Below are 13,324 nucleotides of genomic sequence, written 5' to 3'. Positions count from 1 at the left end.
TGAGGATTCGGCTGTGATGGTTTCCTGAGGCCCTTGTGCAAGGATGGTTGCCGCACTAGACATTGGAACTTTGGACCACACTGTCTCGCTGGTATCGGAGAGACCTTTGATGGGGCAGTAGGCAGTGCCCCTATGCACACCACTCTAGGTGGTAACACAGACTACACAGGGATCGCCTTTCACGCTGGTGCTTTATAACTTACCATAACCTCACATGACCAGCTCGTCAAAACCTTGTTTACTCACTGTTTGCACCCAAATCAGGGTTACGAGGCGCACAAAAGGAATTGCTTGACCTGCATGAGCTCTAATATCTCAAAGGCAAGAAATGTTGGTTGTTGCTGTAGCTTACCATCCATTATTACAGTGTGAGCAATATTTGTCATTGCAATTCTAAAATATGACCTTCACTTGGCTTCTATGGATGGTTTGTTTGTTCTGAGTGGAATGATTCCATGGCCTAGTAGTACAGAAAGTACCAGGGCCCTCATTTACAACAGTTTGATGCAGCGCGGCGCCACAAGCCGTTTGGCTGCATCGGGCTGTGTCATTTTATAAGCACAGGGATACCTCATATTTACAACGATATGACGCATCTCTGTGCGTTCTCCTGAGCTGGCGCACAATTGGCTGCCATGCTCCAATGCTGGCACCATTGCACCAGGGTAAGGGTGACTGCGCTGCGGGAATGATTGTTGTTGTGCAGGAAGGGTCACATTCCTGCACAAAAACAACCATTGATGACGTTTTCCTCTTTCAGCATGCCTAGAAAGAGGAATAAAAGTGGGGCTTATTTACAAACCCATTACACTGCTTTTTTCGACGCACTGGCAGTGCAGTGGGCCTGCCCATATTTACAAGGCCATGTAAAGTCACCCTGTGTGACTTTTCATGACCTTGTAAATATGTTTCTCTTTCACACATAACTCTGCATGAAAGAGGCGTTCCATGGGTGTTGCTGTGTGTGTTCCCACGCAACATTCATGGAACTTGATGTATTCCCAGATTTACAACATTCTGTAATCCTGGGAATGCGTCAGAATCCTACACTACCCTAGGGGAGGCATATGATTGGCGCAATGAGCAGAAATACTTTTATTTCTCCTCATTTGTTTCTCTTTCTATGCATGCTGCCGCACGCATCACAAGAGGAAAATGTCATCAATGATTGTTTTTGTGCAGGAAGGTGCTCTTTCCTGCAGATACACAAAATGATGCAAGGGTGCCTAGGATGGCACATGGCAGTCAATTGTGCACCAGCACAGGGGAAAACACACAGATGCATTGCATTATTGTTAATACGATGCATCGTGTGCTTTGAAAATGACGCCACTCAGCGCAGCCAAATGAATTGCAGTGCCATTTTCTTGTAAATGAGGCCCAAAAGTATTTCCCCTATTGCACCTCCTCGCGCCCCCACTGGGGAGCCGTAGGATTCTGTCGCATTACCAGGTTTACAAACTGTTGTAAATCTGCAGAATCTGTGGGTGTTGCTTGGGAACACCCACAGCAACACCAATGTCATGCCCCTTTCACGCAAAGTAATGTATAAAAAGGGGAAGCATTTACATGGCCATGAAAAGCCATGCAGGGCGGCTTTGCATGGCCTTGTAAATATGGCCCAGTGTCAAAAAAAGTGATGCACCAGCGACACAAGGGGCTTGTAAATAAGCCTCGTAGTATTAGCCCTCACAACAAGTTCTGTAAATCATGAATATATGTTTTTCTAATGCTTCTTACAGTAGACTGTACAAAAATATTACCATTGAATAACATACATGCGAAAGAGCGTTTAAGGGCTCTTCTGACTTAAGGCTCTCATGATGTGCTGGTGTGCTTGAAAGTTATGCGGCTCGCAGTGCGGTGTCAGGGAGCTATCTCTTGTCTGTATTTGGTGTCTGAGCTGCATGCTTGACAATTCCAGTTTGATAAAGAAGGCTAAAGTTCACATTCTTGTGTTAAGTAGTGTCTGATGCAATGCTACAGAAATGCAAGGATTACACATGCTGATTGGGAAAATATTTAGAAAATTGTTATTGGAAGGAAGCATGTCAGCAGAATCAGGCCTCCCTACCTCTCCTTCAGTAACTTCAACAGAAAACAGTCCCCCTTTCCCTCTGACTGGAAGAACCCGTCACTACAGTGAAATAAACTCAGACTAGTGAGGCTGGTCATTAAACAAACCATAACCGGGCTTTATCTTTGAATGTGTCTTGCATAGGCTGTTGAGTGTGTGTGCTTTATTGTGGTTGTGTCAGAGGGTGACTGCAGCAAAGAGCCAGTAGATGCAGAACCCAGACCTGTTGGCATTGCTAATGCTTGGATTGACTTTTCATGGCCATCTCCATCCTGCGGCTGCTCCGGTGGGCTTGGGTTACCTTCCATGGAGAGGTTCTGGTCTCCACTGAGAGTCTCCATGTTGCTCTTGCTTATTGGAGCAGCAGAGGTGGTTGATTGGTGATGATGGACATATCTAGGGCTCTTCTGTGTGATAGATGCTTTTCCTGGTGCGTGCTTGGCCAGATTCCCAACCACGCCCATTGATTTTCCCCAACAGAGGAGAGCATTCTGAAGGCAGGGCGTCTTTGGCTTTGGGCAGGGATGGAGTGCAGGAGTCTGGCTATACAGGAGTTGGGAAAGGAACATTTGACACAGTCGACCCTGGAGCAGCATCAGAGTATTGGGCTGAATTTTGGTGCGTCCAGTAGGTCTAAAGTGCTCGGCCCAATAGGGAGAGCTCGGCAGCGGTAGGGGGCGCGAGCATGAAACTATTTTTAGAGTCGAAATCCATTCTGGCTGTGCCATCCTGTCTGCCCCGCTGTAGCTGTTGGCTTTGCTGGATTGTGGGTTGCTGGGGGTCTGTGCAGCACAGAGAGTGTCTGGGGTGGATGCAGTCTTCTGCATGGACGTCATTTAGGGGTCACAGCTGCAACCCCTGGCGTGTCCCTTGCTACCCCTGGCACTGCCTTTTCGACCCCTGGCCTCAGAGGTGGCAAAAGCAGTGCCTGGAATACAGGAGCAGCTCATCCTAGTGGACGTCGTTTGGAGCTCTACTATCATGATTTTCTGTCAATTTTTATTACACGAATAGCGAAGAATATTATTTACTATTGGTGTAATAAAAAATTAAGTAAAATTGGCTGGAATATGATCGTATCTGACATCTATGGTAAGAATGTTTTTTTTTAATTGTATGTTGTACGCATGCTTGTAGGTGAGTGTGTTTCTCTGAGAATGTAGTGTGTGTATGTTTAAGCATATGGGTGTGTGACTCAAAGTAAAGGTCAAATGATGTGTGATGTCACTTCCGCTACCCCTGGCATTTTGGTGTATTCACGCCCATGGCCTTCTGGTGAATATTTGCTCCAATGCTGAAGTGGAGTCTTAATTATCTGAAGGGGGCACACGCATGATCCTGCACTTGTCAGGTGTGTGAACCACCCATCCTTGGACGCCTGCACTTCTATTTTCCAAAGTCCTTGAGCATTTGGTCATGTTTCAATCTGTAGTATTTCTAAGCTTGGCGCTGAAGGGTGAATAGTGATTTTAGATTTTATATGTAGTGTAGGCTCGCTGTGTTTCTATGTTTTGTTGATTTACTAGCTGGGCTCGCCATCTGATGGGACACATCAGAAGGCATTCATGGAAGAGTCGGAGAGGTAGCTCTTTTATTTTGTCTTCTGGTTTTCTTCATGAGTTTCTCCTTGATTTCTCTATGGATGTGTCGTTCTCTTTCTGTCACCTTCTTTGTCACGTTATTGGTAGTTTGCATGGATATGTCACAGCTGCTGCCTAGCTTCTAGCATGTGAATGCTGCAGTGAATGAAGCCCTCCCTGGGTGTAGTCGTGTGGGGCTGTAGGTTCTCAGCCTTAGTTCACGTGTTCCAGTCCGCCCGGTGCTGGCAGCTATGGACAATATCCACTGGCCAGTTGGCTTGATCAGTGTAATAAACGTGGGTCTTGCTGCTACATCCACTGTGTATGACACTAATGGGCAGCCTAAGCAGGGATATGGCTCGGTTGTGAAAAACGAAATAGTGTGTTGAAGAGAAACTATGAAAATAATTAGTGTGAAGTAGAAATAGCTGGGCTTCCTTGTGAAAAGTGCATTTCACCACACACGCGGTTTGCTTACGGCTGGAAGACTCTTCTGAATTACCATATTTGACTGCCTTAAAAACAAGCAAAGGAGTAAGTAAAGAAATTAATCCAGAATCAACACCGGCACTTCATTTGAGCCGGAGTTGCCAGTGGGAGCAACTGACACTAATTTTTGGGGACCAGCACTTATTTTTCTGCATCAGATATTTACTGAGAGGAAGAGAGGGAAAAACACACAAACTGTCTCAAAAGAAGAAAGCATGAACCTGAAAGAGTGACATAAAGGGGCATATAGTGTCTGGTAGTGGATTAAAGAGGCATTAGTTGGATTAGGACTACTTGCCTTGCTATTTGGCAAGCCAATCTTTAATTGCACTAGCTTTGGGCTTCTGAGTAGAGCTTTGGGCAGCATCACTCTTTCTTTTGCAAATTAGGCACTGGCCAATACAATGGTTTAGATTGAGGCTAACATTTTTATGTACAGATTTTGTATTGTTTAAATGATTTGCTTTAAGTGGCCCTGGTATGTCCAGATGCAGTTCCTGGGTTTGTTATGGCGTACAAGCTGCACTTTATGTATACAGGGAGACATGGGCATCTGCAGACAAAGCAGCACAGGCTGTGAGAACATGGTAGGGTTGGTGGGAGCAGGAACCTATGTATCTGGTGGTGGCAAGCCCACAGGTAGCTGGAAGGGGGATATTGTGGTCCTCTCATTCAACCTGGTGGCAAGGGGTGTTGAGGCCCAGTGGTACGAGTTTTTGGGTATATGGGGCTAATGGTGTAACATGGAGTAATTAAAGAAGTCTTAGACGCCTTAGAGAGGAGTGGAACTAGGTTAAGGACATGTTGGAAACTGCAGAGGATCTTTTCTGATGGGCTCAGTGCCAAACTGATCTTTCGTGGGTCCTTGTTCGACTTTAGATGTGGTAAGTAAGGATGCCTTTTTTCCTGCACGCGGGCAGGAGATTCTGTACGGGGACTGATTTGAACTTGCAGTAGGTGGGTGGGTTGCTTGGAAGCTAAGAAGGGCATCAGCCTTTGTGGACGGATGGAACTGAGAAGGATGTGCTCTGGGTTGGACTGGGGTGATGGGACTAGGAGCATCATCTAAGTGAATAGTTTGGTTCAAGAGTTTCAGCGGAATCTGCTGAGAAAGCCATCAGACAAGCCTTATCTAGGTTAGTATCCATGCCTTACATATGATGCCAATTTCGAGCTTTGAGGAAAATGTTTCCAATGTGACGGGTCAGACTAGTTCACTCCCCTGTTTTGCCATGATGTTCAGTTGTGGTACGATCTGCTATGATGTGGATGGCAGAGTGGACAGGGTAGGCAGTGGAGTTTGAAGAGGTTGTGTTCTTGCTGGTGATAGTTGCTGAAGGCTTTTCTCTGTCAATGGTGCATGAAAGTGACTGTAGAGCTTTTTTTTTAAACTGACTGTTGTGTCCTACTTTGATGTTGATGTGTTGGTATGTGTGGATGTGTCTTTAAGGTGAGAGTGTGAGCGTGCATGGAATGTCACTGAGTAAGTGACATTCGGATTCGGGAGAGGAGCAGTTAGTCAGCGGTGGAAGTAGAGGTGTATCCTGGCGCTCACCTGTTTATGTATCTTGTTCAATAAAGTATTGAACTACTACAAGGAGTTGTGTCTTCACTACAATTGGCGACGATCGGATGGGATAAGGAGAAGAGAAGCGGCGCGCAAAGGACTTTTAAAAAAAAAAAAAAAAAAAAACAACGGAAGTTGATTTGAGCAAGGTGGATTGTATCGTGAATCATCGTGACCCCACCTGGATCGGATTTTTGACATCAACGAAAGACGAGGTTAAAGCAGTGAAAGGAAGTTTGGTGGTACATACGCGCTGTAAAGGAAAGGATTTCGGACAGTTGAGAGGCCCGCGCTGGGAGCGTGATACGATTCGTGGTGGAGATTCCAGAATTCTGAGCGTGTGAGCTTCTGACGTAGGAGGTGCGTCCGGACACGTCAGGAGCATGCGCATTGGAACGTAATCACGCAAGGTCACGCTGCGTGACCCTACGTAGTGGCCATTTTGGATGAACTGTTTTGGTGTCGGTTGCTTGGCAACACAAGGATACGAGCGCCGAAGAGAAGTGCCGTAGAAAGGGAGGCACAGGGGGTTTTGAGCAGCGGAAAGCAGCGTAAACAGGTGAGACTGCCGGGGGGAACACCACGAACAAAGTAGTGGAGCAAAAGAAGATATAAAAAAAAAAAAAAAAAAAAATACTTCATATTTAAGTTGAAACATGGGTGATGGGGATAATGAAGGAGACCCCACAAGTGTGGAGATAGCTCATCAAAATTACTCTATCAGTAATCCACACACCTTTTGGGCGACAGGAGCGGAACCAAGTATTAAATGGTTAGAATGGAAGGAGTACTTTATAAATTACATTTCAGCGGTGGACGAAGCTGGGAAGATGAAACCTGAACAGAAAAAGAGAATACTTTTACATTCATTAGGGCCTATGGGGTTGAAAACCTATTCGAGGATGTCCAAAGTGATAGACACAAATTTAAATACATTTGAGAATGCGATAAAGGATATGGACAAATATTTTGCCCCAAATGTTTGTATAGGAGTAATTAGGCATAGATTCTTTCAAAGGAAGCAAGCTAAAAGCGAAACTGTGGATGACTGGTTGGATGATCTGAAGAAATTGGCGATAGACTGCAAATTTGGTGACTTACATGATGATTTAATTAGAGATCATTTAGTCATGCACAACAACAATTCACCTCTACAGGACCGCTTATGGGTTAATGGTGATGCACCACTGGAGGACGTTTTGGCCATTATGAGAAAATCGGAAATGTCAGGGAGGTGTGCAACTGTGGTCAAGGCAGCAGAGAAAGAACCGGAAAAGATAACAGAAGGAGTATTCAAAATACAGAGTAAAGCTAAACCTAACGTTCAACGTCCACAAGGGAGATGGACAAATCAACCAATGAGGAACCAGGGGAGAGACTTCAGGACTGAGGAAAGAAGATGCTACCGTTGCGATAGCAAGGAGCATTTAGCCTTTAGCAAAATGTGCCCTGCTTTAAAAAAAAAATGTGGTATTTGTGGATTGTTGGGGCATTTTAGCAAAATGTGTCGTAGGCGCAGTAATGTAAAGTACATTTGGGATGGTGATGAGGAGGATGATAATTGTGAGGACGAATGTGTAAAGAGTGTAAGAGGGAATTTCATGTTGAATATAGAGGATAACTCTATGGATGGGAAACCTATTTGTGAGTTATCTCTAGGTGGTGTTAAGGTGATGGTGTATGCGGATTCGGGTTCACCCTACACAATCATTAATGAAGAAATATGGAAAGAAAAATTTGTAGGGAAGATCGGAAACCAATTAAACAAATCAGATGTAAATCCCATTAGCTATACAGGAGAAAAGATTGACATGTTAGGTTTCAGGTGGTTAACATTCCTTTTTAAGGGAAGGTCCACAAGAGGGAAGTTGTACGTAGCTAAGAGGGGACCGTCAGTTTTGGGGTGGTTCGATCAGAAGGATTTGCATATAATCTTAGACCCTAATAGCGTGGAGAAAGTGCTGATAATGGATGAGTGCAGTAAAATGAGTGAAGTTTTGAGTAAAAGATTTCCTAAGGTGTTTGGGAAAGATTTAGGGGAACTCAAAGGGTTTGAACACAAGATTGTGTTGAAAAAGGATGCAATACCAAAAGTACACAAAGTAAGGCCCATTCCGATTTTAATTAGGGATGAGGTGAAAAAGGAAATACAGAACTTGCTAGGCAAGGGGGTGATTGAAGAAGTGGAGACATCGGAGTGGATTTCTCCGGTCGTAGTTGCCCGCAAGTCCAACGGAAAAATCCGTTTGTGCATAGACTTGCGCCATTTAAACAACAACATTGTGATAGAAAAGTTTCCTTTGCCTAAAATCAATGAGATGGTAGCGTCATTGAGAGGGGCTACGTGGTTCTCTACCATCGATCTATCCGCGGCCTACCATCAGGTCGTACTGGAACCACATTCAAGAAGTTTAACAGCATTTATTACCCCATTTGGGTGTTTCCAATTTACACGAATGCCTTTTGGGCTTGCATCCGCTGCAGCGGTTTTTCAGAAACTAATGCACAGGTTGTTTGGTGATGTGGATGGTGTGCGTTTTTTTCAGGATGACATTTTGGTTGCGGAAAAAAGTAAAGCGGAACATGATAACAAACTGATTCAGGTTTTGGAAACTTTGCAGTCTGTGGGATTAACAGTTGAGTTGACTAAATGTAAATTTGCACAAAGGAGTGTCTCATATTTGGGACACATTATAAGTGAGGAAGGGGTGAGACCTAAACCTACCTTGGTTGAGAACATTATTAAGTCACCAGCTCCTGTGTCTAAGGAAGAGATAAGGTCGTTTCTGGGAATGGCGGAGTATTGCGCAAAGTTCATAAAGAATTTTGCGTCAAAGGTTTACAATATTCGTTCTCTTTTAAAGAAGAACGTCAAATTTGAGTGGAGCAAGGAGTGTGAGAGAGAGTTTATGGAAGTCAAAGTGGATCTTCAAGCGGTGAATGCCCTTGCCAGTTTTGATCCGAATTTGGAGAGTTTGTTGACCACGGATGCTAGTGACAAGGGGCTTGGTGCTGTGTTGTCACAGAGAGGTAAAGATGGAAAGGAGGAAATTATTCTATTTGCATCTAGGGCATTGTCACCAGCGGAAAGTAAGTACCCGATCATAGAGAGAGAGGCATTGGCGTGTGCATGGGCACTTGAACATTTTCGTGCTTTTGTGTGGGGGAAGCCGGTGCTGATTCGTACGGATCATAGACCATTGGTTCGCATTTTATCTAGTGAGGGTACGGCAGTTGCTTCGGCTAGATTAGCCAGAATTTCGATGAGGATGAAAGAGTTCATTTATAAGATGGTTCATGTTCCGGGAAAGGAAAACGTGGTGGTGGATTGTCTGTCAAGATTGCCCACTCCGTTGGAGGAATGTGTGGATGATCCGTGGGGGAATTGTAGTGTGGCTTTCGTACACGATTCTGGTGCATCCGCTATTAGTAAAGGTGAATGGTTGGAGGAGCAGTTAAAGGATGAGGTGTTGGGGAAAGTGTTGGAATATGTTTCTAATGGGTGGCCGAGGAAGGCGGGTGTCACCGGGAGTATGCAATCTTATTGGGAGGTACGGATGGAATTGGTTCTAGACAGGGATGTGTTGTTGAGAGGAGATAGAATAATTCCCCCAACAACGTTGCGTGGAAGGATTTTACAATTATGCCATGAAGGGCATTTTGGGATTGTCAGGACAAAGTTGATTGTGAAGGGCATGTTCTGGTGGCCTGGAATTGACAAGGAGGTTGAAAATTTTGTGAAGAGTTGTTCAGTTTGCTGCTCAGCAGACAAGTCTCTTAAAACACTAAGACCCACTATGAGTGAGGGTTTGATTCCTGAGTTGCCGTGGGATACCATTGCGGTAGACATTTTTGGACCGGTGGGTGAATTGAAAGAGTATGGGTTGGTAGCTATTGATTTGTTTACCAAGTGGCCGGTGGTGGAAATTGTGGAAAGGGCGGACACCCAGTCTGTGTTGAGATTTTTAGATAACATTTTTGTGATGGAAGGGTTGCCGGGTTGCATTCTTACAGATAATGGGGTGCAGTTTCTTTCTATTATGGCAAAGGAGTATTTTAGAAGGTGTGGGATTAAACACAAAACTACTGCGTTGTACAACCCAAGTGGGAATGGTACGGTAGAACGTTTCAATAGGGTAATTAAAGGAGTCATACAGGCTTCAATGAACAAAAATCTGGATTGGAGGATACAAGTACAGAAAGCTGTGTGGTCATACAGAGTTACGTCTCAAGTCCAAGCTGGGTTATCTCCTTTTGTTATGATGAGGGGTAGAACGCCTAGGAGTAAGTATAATCCAAATTGGTTAGTACAAAGTGAGGTACAACAGTGGTCTCCTAGTGATGTACGGGGAAGGTTGGAAGAAGTGCATTCAAAGGCAAAGGTTTATTATGACAGAGTGCATGGTGCTAAGGAGGTGAATGTTGAGGTTGGTGATTGGGTACGGGTCAGGAAACCTTTCAGAGTTGTTAAAGGAGAGAGTAGATTTGAGGCACCCAAGCAAGTAATGGAGGTTTTGAGGAATTCTGTGAGATTAAGTGATGGAAGAGTGTGGAATTTGAAGGACATAGCCGTGGTTAGCGGTCGGGATGGAGATGATCGTATGAGAGATCAAGGGGTAGATTTTGACTGGGTGGAGGATTATTTTGAGAATAGTAATCTACAATCGCAGTTAGCTGCTGAGGAAGCGAGGGACTGTGAGGTGGCTCAGGAGGATAAATTACTTCATGGGGGTGAAAGGAATTCTTCTGCTGTTACGGAGGGGGAAGGGTCTGTGATGCGTCCGCCAGTCATGGTAGCTCCAGCACAGGGAAGCGTCACGGTACCTACACATGGAAGTGCTGTTTCAGGTGAAGGTGATATTGGAAAAAGGAAAAGGATTTTGCCTAGTTGGCTCAAGGAGTATATTGTGTAGTAGTGTTGTTTTTGTTTTGTGTTCCTGGAGGGAAGCTGTTATCTTATTTTGTTTTTTTTTGTTTGTTTTTTTTTATTTTTGGTGGTTGGTCGTGTTTGTTATTTAGGGGGGGGGATGTGTTGTGTCCTACTTTGATGTTGATGTGTTGGTATGTGTGGATGTGTCTTTAAGGTGAGAGTGTGAGCGTGCATGGAATGTCACTGAGTAAGTGACATTCGGATTCGGGAGAGGAGCAGTTAGTCAGCGGTGAAAGTAGAGGTGTATCCTGGCGCTCACCTGTTTATGTATCTTGTTCAATAAAGTATTGAACTACTACAAGGAGTTGTGTCTTCACTACACTGACATGTATTGAACTGTTTCCAAAATCTGTAACAAATATCTCACAGGTTTTTGGTGTGTTTAGTTTTGTACCAGAGGTTTTATTTTTATTCTTCATGTTTGCAAGCATGCTCGCTTTTTCATATGAAAGAGCTACACACCACAGTTTTAACTCCTTCCATGCTCATGACGAGCTGAGCTCGTCATGAGTCACAGTGGAGCTGTGCTCATGACAGACGCTTATTCTATTGCGCACTCGCTGTTGCTGGCGCTGCTGCTGGCGCTTCGCTTTTTAAAACTCCTGATTTTGTGAATTTGTTTTATTTTACTTTGCTGCACTTCTCCCCTGTTTTTAGCAGGGTCTTGCCCCCTTCCTCATTCCGCATATAATTGGCTCCCTCACCGCCGTTTTGGCGGGCCTGGATCCCGGGGGTGGTTCACTGTGGGCGCCATTTTGGGTAGGGCTGTAAATGTAGCTTCGGGCGCCATCTTGGAGCGTCCTCGCGCTCGCGCTAGGATTGGTGAGCCTACTTAAGGCGGACTTAGTTTCGAGGCGGCCTTGACAGACGCTTATTCTATTGCGCACTCGCTGTTGCTGGCGCTGCTGCTGGCGCTTCGCTTTTTAAAACTCCTGATTTTGTGAATTTGTTTTATTCTACTTTGCTGCACTTCTCCCCTGTTTTTAGCAGGGTCTTGCCCCCTTCCTCATTCCGCATATAATTGGCTCCCTCACCGCCGTTTTGGCGGGCCTGGATCACGGGGGTGGTTCACTGTGGGCGCCATTTTGCGTAGGGCTGTAAATGTAGCTTCGGGCGCCATCTTGGAGCGTCCTCGCGCTCACGCTAGGATTGGTGAGCCTACTTAAGGCGGACTTAGTTTCGAGGCGGCCTTGACAGACGCTTATTCTATTGCGCACTCGCTGTTGCTGGCGCTGCTGCTGGCGCTTCGCTTTTTAAAACTCCTGATTTTGTGAATTTGTTTTATTTTACTTTGCTGCACTTCTCCCCTGTTTTTAGCAGGGTCTTGCCCCCTTCCTCATTCCGCATATAATTGGCTCCCTCACCGCCGTTTTGGCGGGCCTGGATCCCGGGGGTGGTTCACTGTGGGCGCCATTTTGGGTAGGGCTGTAAATGTAGCTTCGGGCGCCATCTTGGAGCGTCCTCGCGCTCGCGCTAGGATTGGTGAGCCTACTTAAGGCGGACTTAGTTTCGAGGCGGCCTTGACAGACGCTTATTCTATTGCGCACTCGCTGTTGCTGGCGCTGCTGCTGGCGCTTCGCTTTTTAAAACTCCTGATTTTGTGAATTTGTTTTATTCTACTTTGCTGCACTTCTCCCCTGTTTTTAGCAGGGTCTTGCCCCCTTCCTCATTCCGCATATAATTGGCTCCCTCACCGCCGTTTTGGCGGGCCTGGATCCCGGGGGTGGTTCACTGTGGGCGCCATTTTGGGTAGGGCTGTAAATGTAGCTTCGGGCGCCATCTTGGAGCGTCCTCGCGCTCGCGCTAGGATTGGTGAGCCTACTTAAGGCGGACTTAGTTTCGAGGCGGCCTTGACAGACGCTTATTCTATTGCGCACTCGCTGTTGCTGGCGCTGCTGCTGGCGCTTCGCTTTTTAAAACTCCTGATTTTGTGAATTTGTTTTATTTTACTTTGCTGCACTTCTCCCCTGTTTTTAGCAGGGTCTTGCCCCCTTCCTCATTCCGCATATAATTGGCTCCCTCACCGCCGTTTTGGCGGGCCTGGATCCCGGGGGTGGTTCACTGTGGGCGCCATTTTGGGTAGGGCTGTAAATGTAGCTTCGGGCGCCATCTTGGAGCGTCCTCGCGCTCGCGCTAGGATTGGTGAGCCTACTTAAGGCGGACTTAGTTTTGAGGCGGCCTTGACAGACGCTTATTCTATTGCGCACTCGCTGTTGCTGGCGCTGCTGCTGGCGCTTCGCTTTTTAAAACTCCTGATTTTGTGAATTTGTTTTATTCTACTTTGCTGCACTTCTCCCCTGTTTTTAGCAGGGTCTTGCCCCCTTCCTCATTCCGCATATAATTGGCTCCCTCACCGCCGTTTTGGCGGGCCTGGATCCCGGGGGTGGTTCACTGTGGGCGCCATTTTGGGTAGGGCTGTAAATGTAGCTTCGGGCGCCATCTTGGAGCGTCCTCGCGCTCGCGCTAGGATTGGTGAGCCTACTTAAGGCGGACTTAGTTTCGAGGCGGCCTTGACAGACGCTTATTCTATTGCGCACTCGCTGTTGCTGGCGCTGCTGCTGGCGCTTCGCTTTTTAAAACTCCTGATTTTGTGAATTTGTTTTATTTTACTTTGCTGCACTTCTCCCCTGTTTTTAGCAGGGTCTTGCCCCCTTCCTCATTCCGCATATAATTGGCTCCCT

Source organism: Triturus cristatus, chromosome 2_1, assembly GCF_964204655.1.
Source record: "Triturus cristatus chromosome 2_1, aTriCri1.1, whole genome shotgun sequence".
Classification (NCBI taxonomy): domain Eukaryota; kingdom Metazoa; phylum Chordata; class Amphibia; order Caudata; family Salamandridae; genus Triturus; species Triturus cristatus.
This window is presented reverse-complemented; position numbering follows the sequence as displayed.